Here is an 11532-nt window from a genome sequence, read left to right on the forward strand (position 1 = left end):
CGCACCAATACCGAGCTGGGATTCAAGCTCCACCAGTTCAAAACAACAACTTTGAAGTTAAAGCTTCCCTGCTCAATATGGTGCAAAACTCAAAGTTCCACGGACTGGCTGGAGAAGACCCTCTCGAGCATCTAGATCAATTTGATCGGTTTGCGACTTAACCAAGATAAATGGCGTCTCCGAAGATAGCTTCAAGCTACGCTTGTTCCCTTTCAGCCTCGGTAATAAAGCACACCAGTGGGAAAAGAATATACCGAGGGGTTCTATACAAACCTGGGAGCAATGTAAACTGGCGTTCTTATCAAAGTTCTTTTCCACATCACGCACGGCTAAGCTCAGGAATCAGATCTCAAGTTTCACGCAGCACAGCAACGAGAGCTTTAGTGAAGCTTGGGAACGGTTCAGGAGTGATCTGCTCAAAGTTTAATCCCTAGAGCTACTCTGCAAGAGCACAGATGTGCAATTGTAGTATAATAGGGGTCGAACCACAGAGACGAGAGATTCGCTCAATAAACCTATTAGAAATTGAATTACGCTAAGCAGATTAATGAGAAGCAAATAGCAATGCAAATAAAGATAAACGAATGCAGTAAAAACGTTTGTAAAGTTCAGATGGGTGGAGATTAGGCTTAGGGCGTTTCTCAGGAAATCAATGCATGCAGATAAATCGATAAATCAGGGTTCAGGTTTAAGCACGGTTCTTGAACTCAAATCACATAATTATAATTAACCAACTTCCGTTGTGAGAATTATCTAAGTTAAAATCCTAGAATTCCAAATTCCTTTGCAAACCCTAAAGATTTAAACCAGCTTTAATGCTCAAGTTCGATATGTTCACAAAGTATCTAAACCAAATTCCTTTGCGAATAGCTACTTTGCTCACCCTAGGTTCTTTCCAGTTATTCAATTACACTTCCGTGTCAATTAAGCAACCTAAGATCTAAGTTCTAGGTGGCCAGTCCAGAATTAGCTTTAAGAACAACCTATGGTGAAGAACTAAATAGATTATGAACCCTAACTAACCAATCAATCTAACATCCAATGAAATCCTTTATAAGAACCCTAAACCTAACAAGCAAACTACTCAGACATGGAGATTGAAGCAATAAACATGATTGAATAGTTTGCAGTAAGCAGTAAATAGATTAGTAAACAGGGATTCGAAATCTTCTCTCTCCGGAACAGAGTTTCAGACTTGTCTCCCCAAAAACTCTCAAAAACAAAAACTCTCTCTAAGAAAATCTAAGGTAATCGTAAAAAGGGAATAAAAACCCTATATATATCTCTAAGACACGTTTTGGGCTTCCTTGGAAACGTTTAGGCCCAACTCCTTCTTCAAATAGGAAACAAAATCGTTTTTTCCCTATTTCTTTGACAAGTGTCACGCGTCACTCTCCATGGTGTCGAGCGTCACTAAAGCACAAAATCCATACTTGACGAATTTGATCCTGATTAAGCTCCAAAGTGCTCCAAAGTCTCCAGTTAAGCTCCAAACGTACCTAGGACCTGTAAAGACTCCAAAAGACTCGAAAGACACAAAAAAGACTCTATAAATAAGACTTATACCATGGTTAAAAACCATAAAAACCATGATATATCAACTCCCCCAGACTTAGCATTTGCTTGCCCTCAAGCAAACAGAACACCAAACAAGAGAAAGAAGTTTGAAAACACAGAGACTCAAACCTTTCATTGGAACATCGCTTTTGACTGATCACCCTGCAACTCAACTACTGCTTCATCATTCCAAATCAAACCACCATGTACTTCTCCGTAGACATTCACAGCTTTCCAGATTAAGTCCAAAATTCCACAACATGGTCCATAAACCTTCATCGCTGGATCTCACTGATGATTCAGATGCCAAGAACTTTCTAGATTCTTTCCCGTACTATACTCAAGCAAATCAGCCATACACACTTTGGTACTTTTCTCTCCCCCAGACTTATTCTTTTCGCACATTCATCATCTTTTTTTTTTTTATGGCATATACTCGATAAGGGTAAAGCTGCGAGTACTGATGGTGTTTGCCATCGAGTCCCCGAGTTGTTCCCTTACCTTGTATCAAAGGTTTTCAGCGAATAATGGGGTCATGGGAAACTTTCCTACCCCTCACTTCCTTCCTTTGTGTGATCATTCCAACTTAGAAGTGAAATAATGGGATCATTGGAAAATTCCTAGCCCTTCACTCCTAAGCAAAAATCATCTCAATCTTTTTGCCCTTTTTCTTTCTTTCTTCTTTTTCTTCTTCTTAGCTCGTCACAGGGAGAGAAATACCAACATTAAATTTTATACAGGCTTTCATTGATCAAGTATGAACGAGGAATCAAGCTCTGAGGCATTAGTCACATCAACGAGTTAAAAGTGAAGTTTAGAACTTAGCTCAGGTTAGTGGATTCTGTTGGAAACATGGACGCCTCTAGTCAGCTGGTCAGCCTTTGGATTTTTCATTAGTCGGATCTAGACTGAATCTGCAGTAGTGGTCACTTAGGTGAAAGGTCAGCACAATAATTCCAAGAAAAACATCATAATCTCCAACAAGTTTTGACTCAAAAACAATTTGACACGACTGACTCTAAGAAAAACAAACACAATGTCAGCAACTACCTCCTCTAGACTTGAATAACACTGTCCCCAGTGTTATCTAGCCCGAAGTTGGTGAAAAAAGAAAAGAAACAGAGAAACACAGGAAAAACGAAGAACTTACCTGGCTGCAATGATGGTGTCGCGCGACACTGATGATGGTGTCGTGCGACACTTGTTTTCCTCGTACCGAATTGCAGCAGACCAATCCGAATTTCTGGTTTGACTCCGGTTTCCTGATTTCCTATTTTTTTTTTTCACATAAGCAAGTGACAAGCAACACCGAGTATGGTGTCGCTCGACACCAGCCCTGTTTCACCTAAAACACGAAAAGAAAAACGAAAATCACTGAAACAAAAGACTTATTTACAGACTCACCAGTGGATTGCCTTCCACTAAGCGCTTGTTTAAAGTCATTAGCTTGACTATGGATAGACTATGCATCTGGTGGATCAGACAGTGGCAAAGAGTGCCTCTGTGAAAGTCGTCTCATCCATGGTGGTGTGTAGGCGTTTTGCGCATGAGGTCGTCCAAGGAATGCAGGAATAGCACCAGGATGAGATCTGTGTTTGGGTGGCTTCAACCTATTGCCTGCAATATCATCAAACAAAAAACCAAGTGCTCTACGATAATCTCGTAGCTTGCGTCGTGAGACAGAGCCTGCATCCTTTGAATCAGTTCCAATGATATCACGAGAATTAGGCTTAGGCTCAAGAGGTGCGTACCTTTTCTTTGGTGGAGATGGATGGAGTGCAATGTTTGGAGCTTCCTGATCAACAGCAGTCACTGGTTCTATAGACGTTTTCGTGAACTCAGGTTGATCTCTCACCTTCTCAGCATCAAACACGTTCTGATCTCCAACTATCACTTCAGGTATTGCACTGACTTGGAATGTCTGACCATCTATGTTGGGATCCTTCAGCTTCTCCATCTTGAAAGTCATGATGGTATCTCCCAGGTGGAGATCAAGGTTACCATGCTTGACATCAATTACTGCTCCAGCTGTAGCTAAAAACGATCTTCCCAAGATAAGAGGATCTTTGGGTTCCTCTCCATATTCCACAACCACGAAATCCGTAGGAATTATGCAATCACCAACTTTAATCGGAACATCCTCCAAGACACCTTTTGGGATTCTTTTAGATCGATCTGCTAGGATTAGAGAGATCTTAGTTGGCTTGAAGTCAGTCATCCCAAGGCTAACAGCTACAGAGTATGGCATTAGGTTAACACTCGAACCAAGATCACACAGCGATCTCTTGAACCTCTTTGAGAAGATAGAGCAGTCCAAAACAAAGCTTCCTGGGTCCGAGAGTTTCTCTGGAATCTTATTCTGAATCACAACACTGACCTGTTCAGAAATCATGATCACTACTTCCTCATGACTCAGATTATTAGTCACCATCCTCTTCACATAGTGTCTGAGAGTAGGAGAATTCTTCACAGCATCAACCAAAGGAATCTCAATCACAACCTTCTCCATCAAAGCCTTGCATCTGGCATCATCTAACTCCTGCTTGGACTTCCTAGGACTCCTTGGGTAAGGAACCTTAGGTTTGTAAACCTTTTCGTCAGCAGATTTCGGACTTTGAGCAATATCAGCTTTGCTCTGCAATTGGTGACGCGCGGCACTGGTTGTGGTGTCGCTCGACACCGGCTCTGCAACTTCAAAATTTTCTTCAGATTCGTCTAACTCCACGATTTCATCCTCAGGAACACCCTTTTTAAGCACAGGAGTCAACTTCTTACCACTCCTTAACGAGATGGCACTGCAGTAATGCCTAGGATTGGTATCAGTCTTCCCAGGAAGGAATCGTTCTTGCCTTTTTACAGACTCTGCAGTCTGAGCAACCTGAGTATCAAGCTTCTTGACATGAGTGTTCAAAACTTCAATTTTTCTATTCAGATCCAGATACAGAGCATCAAACTTCCCATTGAAATCCACAGTCATCTTCTGCTGACCTTCCAAGATCTGTTCCAGCGTAGATTTCACCTCATTATCTGGAGTTTGAGGAGGAGGAGAACCATAGTTCCTTGAAAAACTGTTGTTGGAGTAGGATGTCTGGTACTGAGGTTTGAAGCTGTAACCAGAAGAGTTCTGATTACCTGTGAAGCTACTCCTCTGATTATTTCCATTGTAATTCGTGTTCCCTTGCTGAGTACCAAATCTCTGACCCTGAAATCCAGCTCCATTAATGAAGTTAACATCCTCTTCCTCAAGTGCTTCATCTGGTCCGAAATTCTGAACTTCTGCAGGGTATCTGACAGATTTCTTACCCACTAGAAGGCTATGCACAGAGTCTAGCTTAGCCTTCACCTCAGCAATCTGCGATCCATCCATGTTTCCACCCTGTTTCTTTCGCTGATAGTCTGCATTCTTTGTACTATTGCTAGATGCCAAGTTTTTGATGAGCTCAACAGCTTCGTCTGGGTATCTGGTGTTGAAGTTCCCATTGCTTGCAGCATCAAGAGCCATCTGATATCTCCAATCAACACCTCTGAATAAAATACCCAACAGCTGAACATCGCTGAAACCATGATGAGGGCAATCTCGCTGGTACGACTTGAATCTCACCCAAGCAGCTTTGAACGCTTCAGTTGGTTCCTGAGAAAAAGTCGAAATTTTCGTCCTCAACTCCTCAGATCTAGCATCATCGAAGAAGTTGTGCAGGAAAGCATTCCTGGTCTCTTCCCAAGTAGTGAGTGATCCTGGCTCCAACTGCTTCAACCAGTTAGCTGCTTCTCCAGCAAGAGAGTAAGGAAACAGCTTGCAGAGGAGGAAATCATTGGACACTCCATTGTATTTGATGCTGGTGACCAAGTCCTCAAACCTCTCGATGTGATCCATAGGGTGCTCATGAGAAAGACCATGGAAAGGATGCTGACCCACAAGAGTGTAATACACAGGCTTGAGCTCAAAATCATTCCTCTGAAACGCAGGAGCGCGAATCGCAGACCGATTTGCATAGAATTGTTCAGGCCTGTTGTAGTCACCCAGCGTCCTGATGATGTTACCCTGTCCATCAAGTCGCTGGCCTCTCTCATTGCACACATGACCCTCTTGGTCTCTCCAGACTCCAGCATCATCACGAATCAATGCCAATGTGTTCTCCATCTTTGCTAGTTTCTGAGACAAAGAGAAAGAACAATGTAAGTAACAAAGCAAAAATAAAATTAAGAAAAACAACGGGTGTCGCGCGACACCAATGCTGGTGTCGCTCGACACTAAGAAAAACTTAGTCGAAACTCAAGAACTAAAGTTTAATGGCGAAAATCAAGTCCCCGGCAACGGCGCCAAAACTTGATCTGCTCAAAGTTTAATCCCTAGAGCTACTCTGCAAGAGCACAGATGTGCAATTGTAGTATAATAGGGGTCGAACCACAGAGACGAGAGATTCGCTCAATAAACCTATTAGAAATTGAATTACGCTAAGCAGATTAATGAGAAGCAAATAGCAATGCAAATAAAGATAAACGAATGCAGTAAAAAAGTTTGTAAAGTTCAGATGGGTGGAGATTAGGCTTAGGGCGTTTCTCAGGAAATCAATGCATGCAGATAAATCGATAAATCAGGGTTCAGGTTTAAGCACGGTTCTTGAACTCAAATCACATAATTATAATTAACCAACTTCCGTTGTGAGAATTATCTAAGTTAAAATCCTAGAATTCCAAATTCCTTTGCAAACCCTAAAGATTTAAACCAGCTTTAATGCTCAAGTTCGATATGTTCACAAAGTATCTAAACCCTAGGTTCTTTCCAGTTATTCAATTACACTTCCGTGTCAATTAAGCAACCTAAGATCTAAGTTCTAGCTGGCCAGTCCATAATTAGCTTTAAGAACAACCTATGGTGAAGAACTAAATAGATTATGAACCCTAACTAACCAATCAATCTAACATCCAATGAAATCCTTTATGAGAACCCTAAACCTAACAAGCAAACTACTCAGACATGGAGATTGAAGCAATAAACATGATTGAATAGTTTGCAGTAAGCAGTAAATAGATTAATAAACAGGGGTTCAAAATCTTCTCTCTCCGGAACAGAGTTTCAGACTTGTCTCCCCAAAAACTCTCAAAAACAAAAACTCTCTCTAAGAAAATCTAAGGTAATCGTAAAAAAGGAATAAAAACCCTATATATATCTCTAAGACACGTTTTGGGCTTCCTTGGAAACGTTTAGGCCCAACTCCTTCTTCAAATAGGAAACAAAATCGCTTTTTCCTTATTTCTTTGACAAGTGTCGCGCGTCACTCTCCATGGTGTCGAGCGTCACTAAAGCACAAAATCCATACTTGACGAATTTGATCCTGATTAAGCTCCAAAGTGCTCCAAAGTCTCCAGTTAAGCTCCAAACGTACCTAGGACTTGTAAAGACTCCAAAAGACTCGAAAGACACTAAAAAGACTCTATAAATAAGACTTATACCATGGTTAAAAACCATAAAAACCATGATATATCAAGGAGCTATACTTGAAGAGTTAAACGCAGAGGATCCGTTACAAGTGGTCTTGACACGTGAACAAGGCGAGCACGGGTACTTGAACGAGGAAAGCGAGGTGTACAAGCGTCTTTTGGACCAACCGAGGGAACTTGGAGCTGAGGCGAGGTTTTTGGAGCTCAGGAAGAGTGGCCTCGACATCTTAGACAGCGAGGGATCCACGGGAACAGAAGAGACACCTCGGGATATCATGGCCGTGACAACTCATACCGAGGCCGATGGTAAACCGCGCGAGAATGAAGCAAAGGCCGAGGAAGCTGTTCCAGGCCAATGCAGCTTTGATGCCGATTGGAACGAGGCAGACGCACCCCCTGTTGAGCTAAAGCCTCTACCAACAGGGCTCAGGTATGCGTTCTTAGGTCTGAACTCTACTTTTCCTGTGATCATAAACGATAGCTTGCTTGAACATGAAGAACGTGCATTGCTTAATGAAATAAGGAAATTCAGGAGAGCCATAGGGTATTCCTTGGCTGACATTAGAGGGATCTCTCCTGATATATGCACCCACAGGATCCACCTAGAGGACCAAGCCATGTCCTCTATTGAGCACCAACGTCGCCTTAACCCGAACCTTAAAGAGGTGGTTAAGAAGGAGATACTAAAGCTCCTTGAGGCAGTGATAATATATCCAATCTCTGACTCTCGGTGGGTATCTCCTGTGCACGGTGTGCCCAAGACAGGTGGGATCACGGTGGTGAAAAACGATAAGGATGAACTCATAGCCCAAAGAACTATAACCGGCCATCGCATGTGCATTGACTATAGGAAATTGAATTCTGCATCAAGAAAAGATCATTTTCCTTTACCATTCATTGATCAAATGCTTGAACGGTTAGCTAATCATCCTTATTTCTGTTTTCTCGATGGATACTCGGGGTTCTTTCAAATACCTATAGACCCCCGAGATCAAGAGAAAACCACATTCACCTGCCCTTATGGCACTTATGCTTATAGAAGAATGCCATTCGGTTTGTGCAATGCACCGGCCACTTTTCAAAGATGTATGATGCACATTTTCTCTGATCTAATTGAAGAGAAAGTTGAGGTGTTTATGGATGATTTCTCCGTATACGGCTCCTCTTTCTCCGAATGTCTTGCTAATCTTTCTCAGGTTCTAAAACGATGTGAGGAGCATAGGCTTGTCTTGAACTGGGAGAAGTATCATTTCATGGTCCAAGAAGGGATTGTCTTGGGACACAAGGTATCAGAGAAAGGCATCGAGGTGGATAAGGCCAAGAACGAGGTGATGGTGAACTTACAAGCCCCGAATTCTGTGAAAGGAATAAGAAGCTTCCTTGGCCACGCTGGGTTCTATAGATGGTTCATCAAGGATTTCTCTAAGATAGCCAGGCCCTTGACCAGGTTATTGTGCAAAGAAGTGGATTTCAACTTTGATGAAGAATGTGAGGAAGCGTTCAAGAGAATCAAGGAGGCTTTGATCAGTGCACCGATTGTACAAGCCCCTGATTGGTCTTTACCATTTGAAGTGATGACCGATGCATCTGATTATGCCATGGGAGCTGTCTTGGGGCAGAAGAAAGATAAGAAGCTCCACGTGATTTACTACGCCAGCCGCACCTTAGACTCGGCTCAAGAAAAGTATGCCACCACCGAGAAGGAAATGCTTGCCATTGTGTTTGCATTTGACAAATTCAGGAGTTATCTAGTGGGATCAAAGGTCACGGTTTACACAGATCACGCGGCCTTGAGGTACCTGATGTCTAAGAAGGACGCTAAGCCGAGGCTTTTGAGATGGGTCTTATTGCTCCAAGAGTTTGATATGGAGATACTTGACAAGAAAGGCATTGAAAACGGAGCCGCAGATCACCTTTCCAGGTTGAGGATTGAAGAACAGGTTCCAATTGATAACGCACTGCCGGAGGAGACCCTTATGCTAGTCAGGTCTTACCTAGAAGTGGAGGAAGCCAACACAATCAAAGAAAGAAGCCTTCCATGGTTCGCGGATCTTGTGAACTACTTGTCTTGCGGTTTAGAGCCACCGGATCTTGACACTTATCAGAGGAAAAAGTTCTTTAGAGATGTGATGAGGTATTATTGTGATGAGCCGTACCTTTACGTGCTTAACAAGGACCATCTCTATAGGCGATGCTTGGCCGAAGAAGAGATCCATCCGGTGCTACAAGAATGCCACGGCTCATTGTATGGTGGTCATTTAGGTGCGTTTAAGACAGTTGCCAAGGTTCTACAGAGCGGTTCTGGTGGCCGACCATGTTCAAAGACGCCCAAGAAGTGGTCTCGACGTGTGAAGCCTGTCAAAGGCACGGAAACATATCCAAAAGGAATGAAATGCCCCAGAACCCAATCTTTGAAGTGGAGGTTTTCGACTGTTGGGGCATTGACTTCATGGGCCCCTTTGTAAACTCATATGGGAATCAATATATCCTTGTGGCAGTGGATTATGTGAGTAAATGGGTTGAAGCGGTTGCATCTCCGACCAACGATTCAAAAGTGGTGGTAAAACTCTTCAAGAGTATCATCTTCCCACGGTTTGGAGTACCAAGAGTAGTCATCAGTGATGGGGGAAGCCATTTCATCAACAAGACCCTTGAGAGTCTTTTGAAGAAGCACGGAGTAAAGCACAAAGTGGCCACCCCTTATTATCCGCAAACCAGCGGCCAAGTGGAGGTTTCCAACCGTCAGATAAAGGCCATTTTGGAAAGGACCGTGAACTCATCCAGAAAGGATTGGAGCAAGAAACTTGACGATGCTCTGTGGGCTTACAGAACCGCCTACAAGACCCCCATTGGGACTTCACCATTTAACTTGCTCTATGGGAAAAGCTGTCATCTACCGGTTGAGTTGGAATACAAGGCCTTGTGGGCAGTGAAACTTCTGAACTTTGACATCAAGACCGCACAAGAGAAGAGGGTTTTACAGCTTCATGAGCTTGAGGAGATCCGGTTAGATGCCTTTGAGAGCTCTAAGATCTACAAAGAAAGAACCAAGGCGCTTCATGACAAGAAGATACACAAGAGAGAGTTCAAAGAAGGGGATCAAGTTCTGTTGTTTAACTCAAGACTTAAGCTGTTCCCTGGGAAGCTGAGGTCTAGGTGGTCCGGTCCATTCACAATTCTTGAAGTAAGACCCTATGGAGCCGTGGTTTTGAAAGGAAAAGATGGACAAGGTTTTGTGGTAAACGGCCAGAGGGTAAAACATTACTTGGCATCAGAAACAAGGGAGGGAGCTACCTCAGTTCCTCTACTTGAACCAGAATCAGCCCGAAAAGGTATGAAAAGTCAAACTTAGCAACGTTAAACAAAGTGCTCCTGGGAGACACCCCAAGCTTACCCATGTACATATTTCGTTTTTCATCTCCTTTTTCTTTTTATTTGAAGCTTTTTGAAGGGTTTGTTAAGTGTTTCAGGAGTTAGACAGTGAACCTTGAGGGTGAAAGTAAGAGACAGCTTGAAAGAGACGCGGCCTGATGAATTAAGTCGAAGAGCATACATAGCCTCGGTATCGACCCTCGGTATATTCATACCATGGTCATCTTTTACCGAGTGAAAGCCTGAGAACCTCAGCTTGATCCCTCGACTTAATTTCATCATGGTCGTGTCTGAGAAGTGCTGTGGTAAAATAACTAAGTGTGGGGGAGGCTCACGGTGTAAACACCTCGGTATAAATATACCGAGGGGCGATGTTCACTCAAAACGGTCAAAACCCTTGATCCGAGGCCGCGACCAGTTTACACCAAGGCCAGCCAGTTTAAACCCCCAGCACCAAGTGTTCTTTGTTAAAACAAGTGACCTCGGCATGATACCCTCGTGGTGGAGCATGCCGAGGTGCCCGGTTTCAAGAACGATCAAAAACAAGAGCACTTGGAACACTTAGGTCGAAGAAGAAGGTTTGTGCGGTCTAAAGAAAAGACTTGAAGGCCACGAAGAATTACTCGTTAACATAAGCTTAAAACACTCGGCTTGGCGCCCTCGGGGTGGAACAAGCTGACGCCGCTCATGTTAACACAAGAGAAATCACTCTAGACCGTACAGCCCACGTCATTCACATGTCGCGCCCATTTGAAGGCTTACGCGGTAATTTGAATTTGAACGCCCGGTCAAGATGGTTTTTGGCGCGGTCAACGGTCGCAGCTGGAGGAGAAGGGGGGACTAGTCCCACTACAGTCCAAACGCCAGCTGGAAAGCGCGCTCCAGCACATACCAGCCTCCATACCGAGCTAAAACGCAGAGTTTGCCTTTTTCTCTCTTTTCTCTGCATTTCACGAACACAACTCACTCATTTCTCGTTCATTTTGCATGATTCCAAACGTTCTAGACTCGTTAGGGTGTTGTCTACTCTGCATAAGCATCTCATTCAGCTTAAATCTTGGATTCCCAAAGCTATTTGCATCTTAAAGAACTCATCTTTTTCCTTCATTTTTTGCGAGCTTAAATGTTTGAAAAATATGGAATCAATTCTTTTAGAGTATA

General features: G+C 43.2%; 1 non-coding gene and 1 pseudogene across 1 annotated transcript; one reads left to right on the plus strand and one right to left on the minus strand.

Annotated features, from left to right (window-relative positions):
- Positions 1 to 331: 331 nt before the first annotated feature.
- Positions 332 to 425, minus strand: LOC112089628 (annotated as a pseudogene).
- A 4689-nt stretch (positions 426 to 5114) lies between these two features.
- LOC112089598 lies at positions 5115 to 5221 on the plus strand. Its single transcript, XR_002901231.1, has one exon. It is a non-coding gene; the product is annotated as a small nucleolar RNA R71 (small nucleolar RNA).
- The last annotated feature ends 6311 nt before the right edge of the window (positions 5222 to 11532 follow it).

The sequence above is a fragment of the Eutrema salsugineum genome, unplaced genomic scaffold, assembly GCF_000478725.1.
Source record: "Eutrema salsugineum unplaced genomic scaffold, Eutsalg1_0 scaffold_12, whole genome shotgun sequence".
Classification (NCBI taxonomy): Eukaryota; Viridiplantae; Streptophyta; class Magnoliopsida; order Brassicales; family Brassicaceae; genus Eutrema; species Eutrema salsugineum.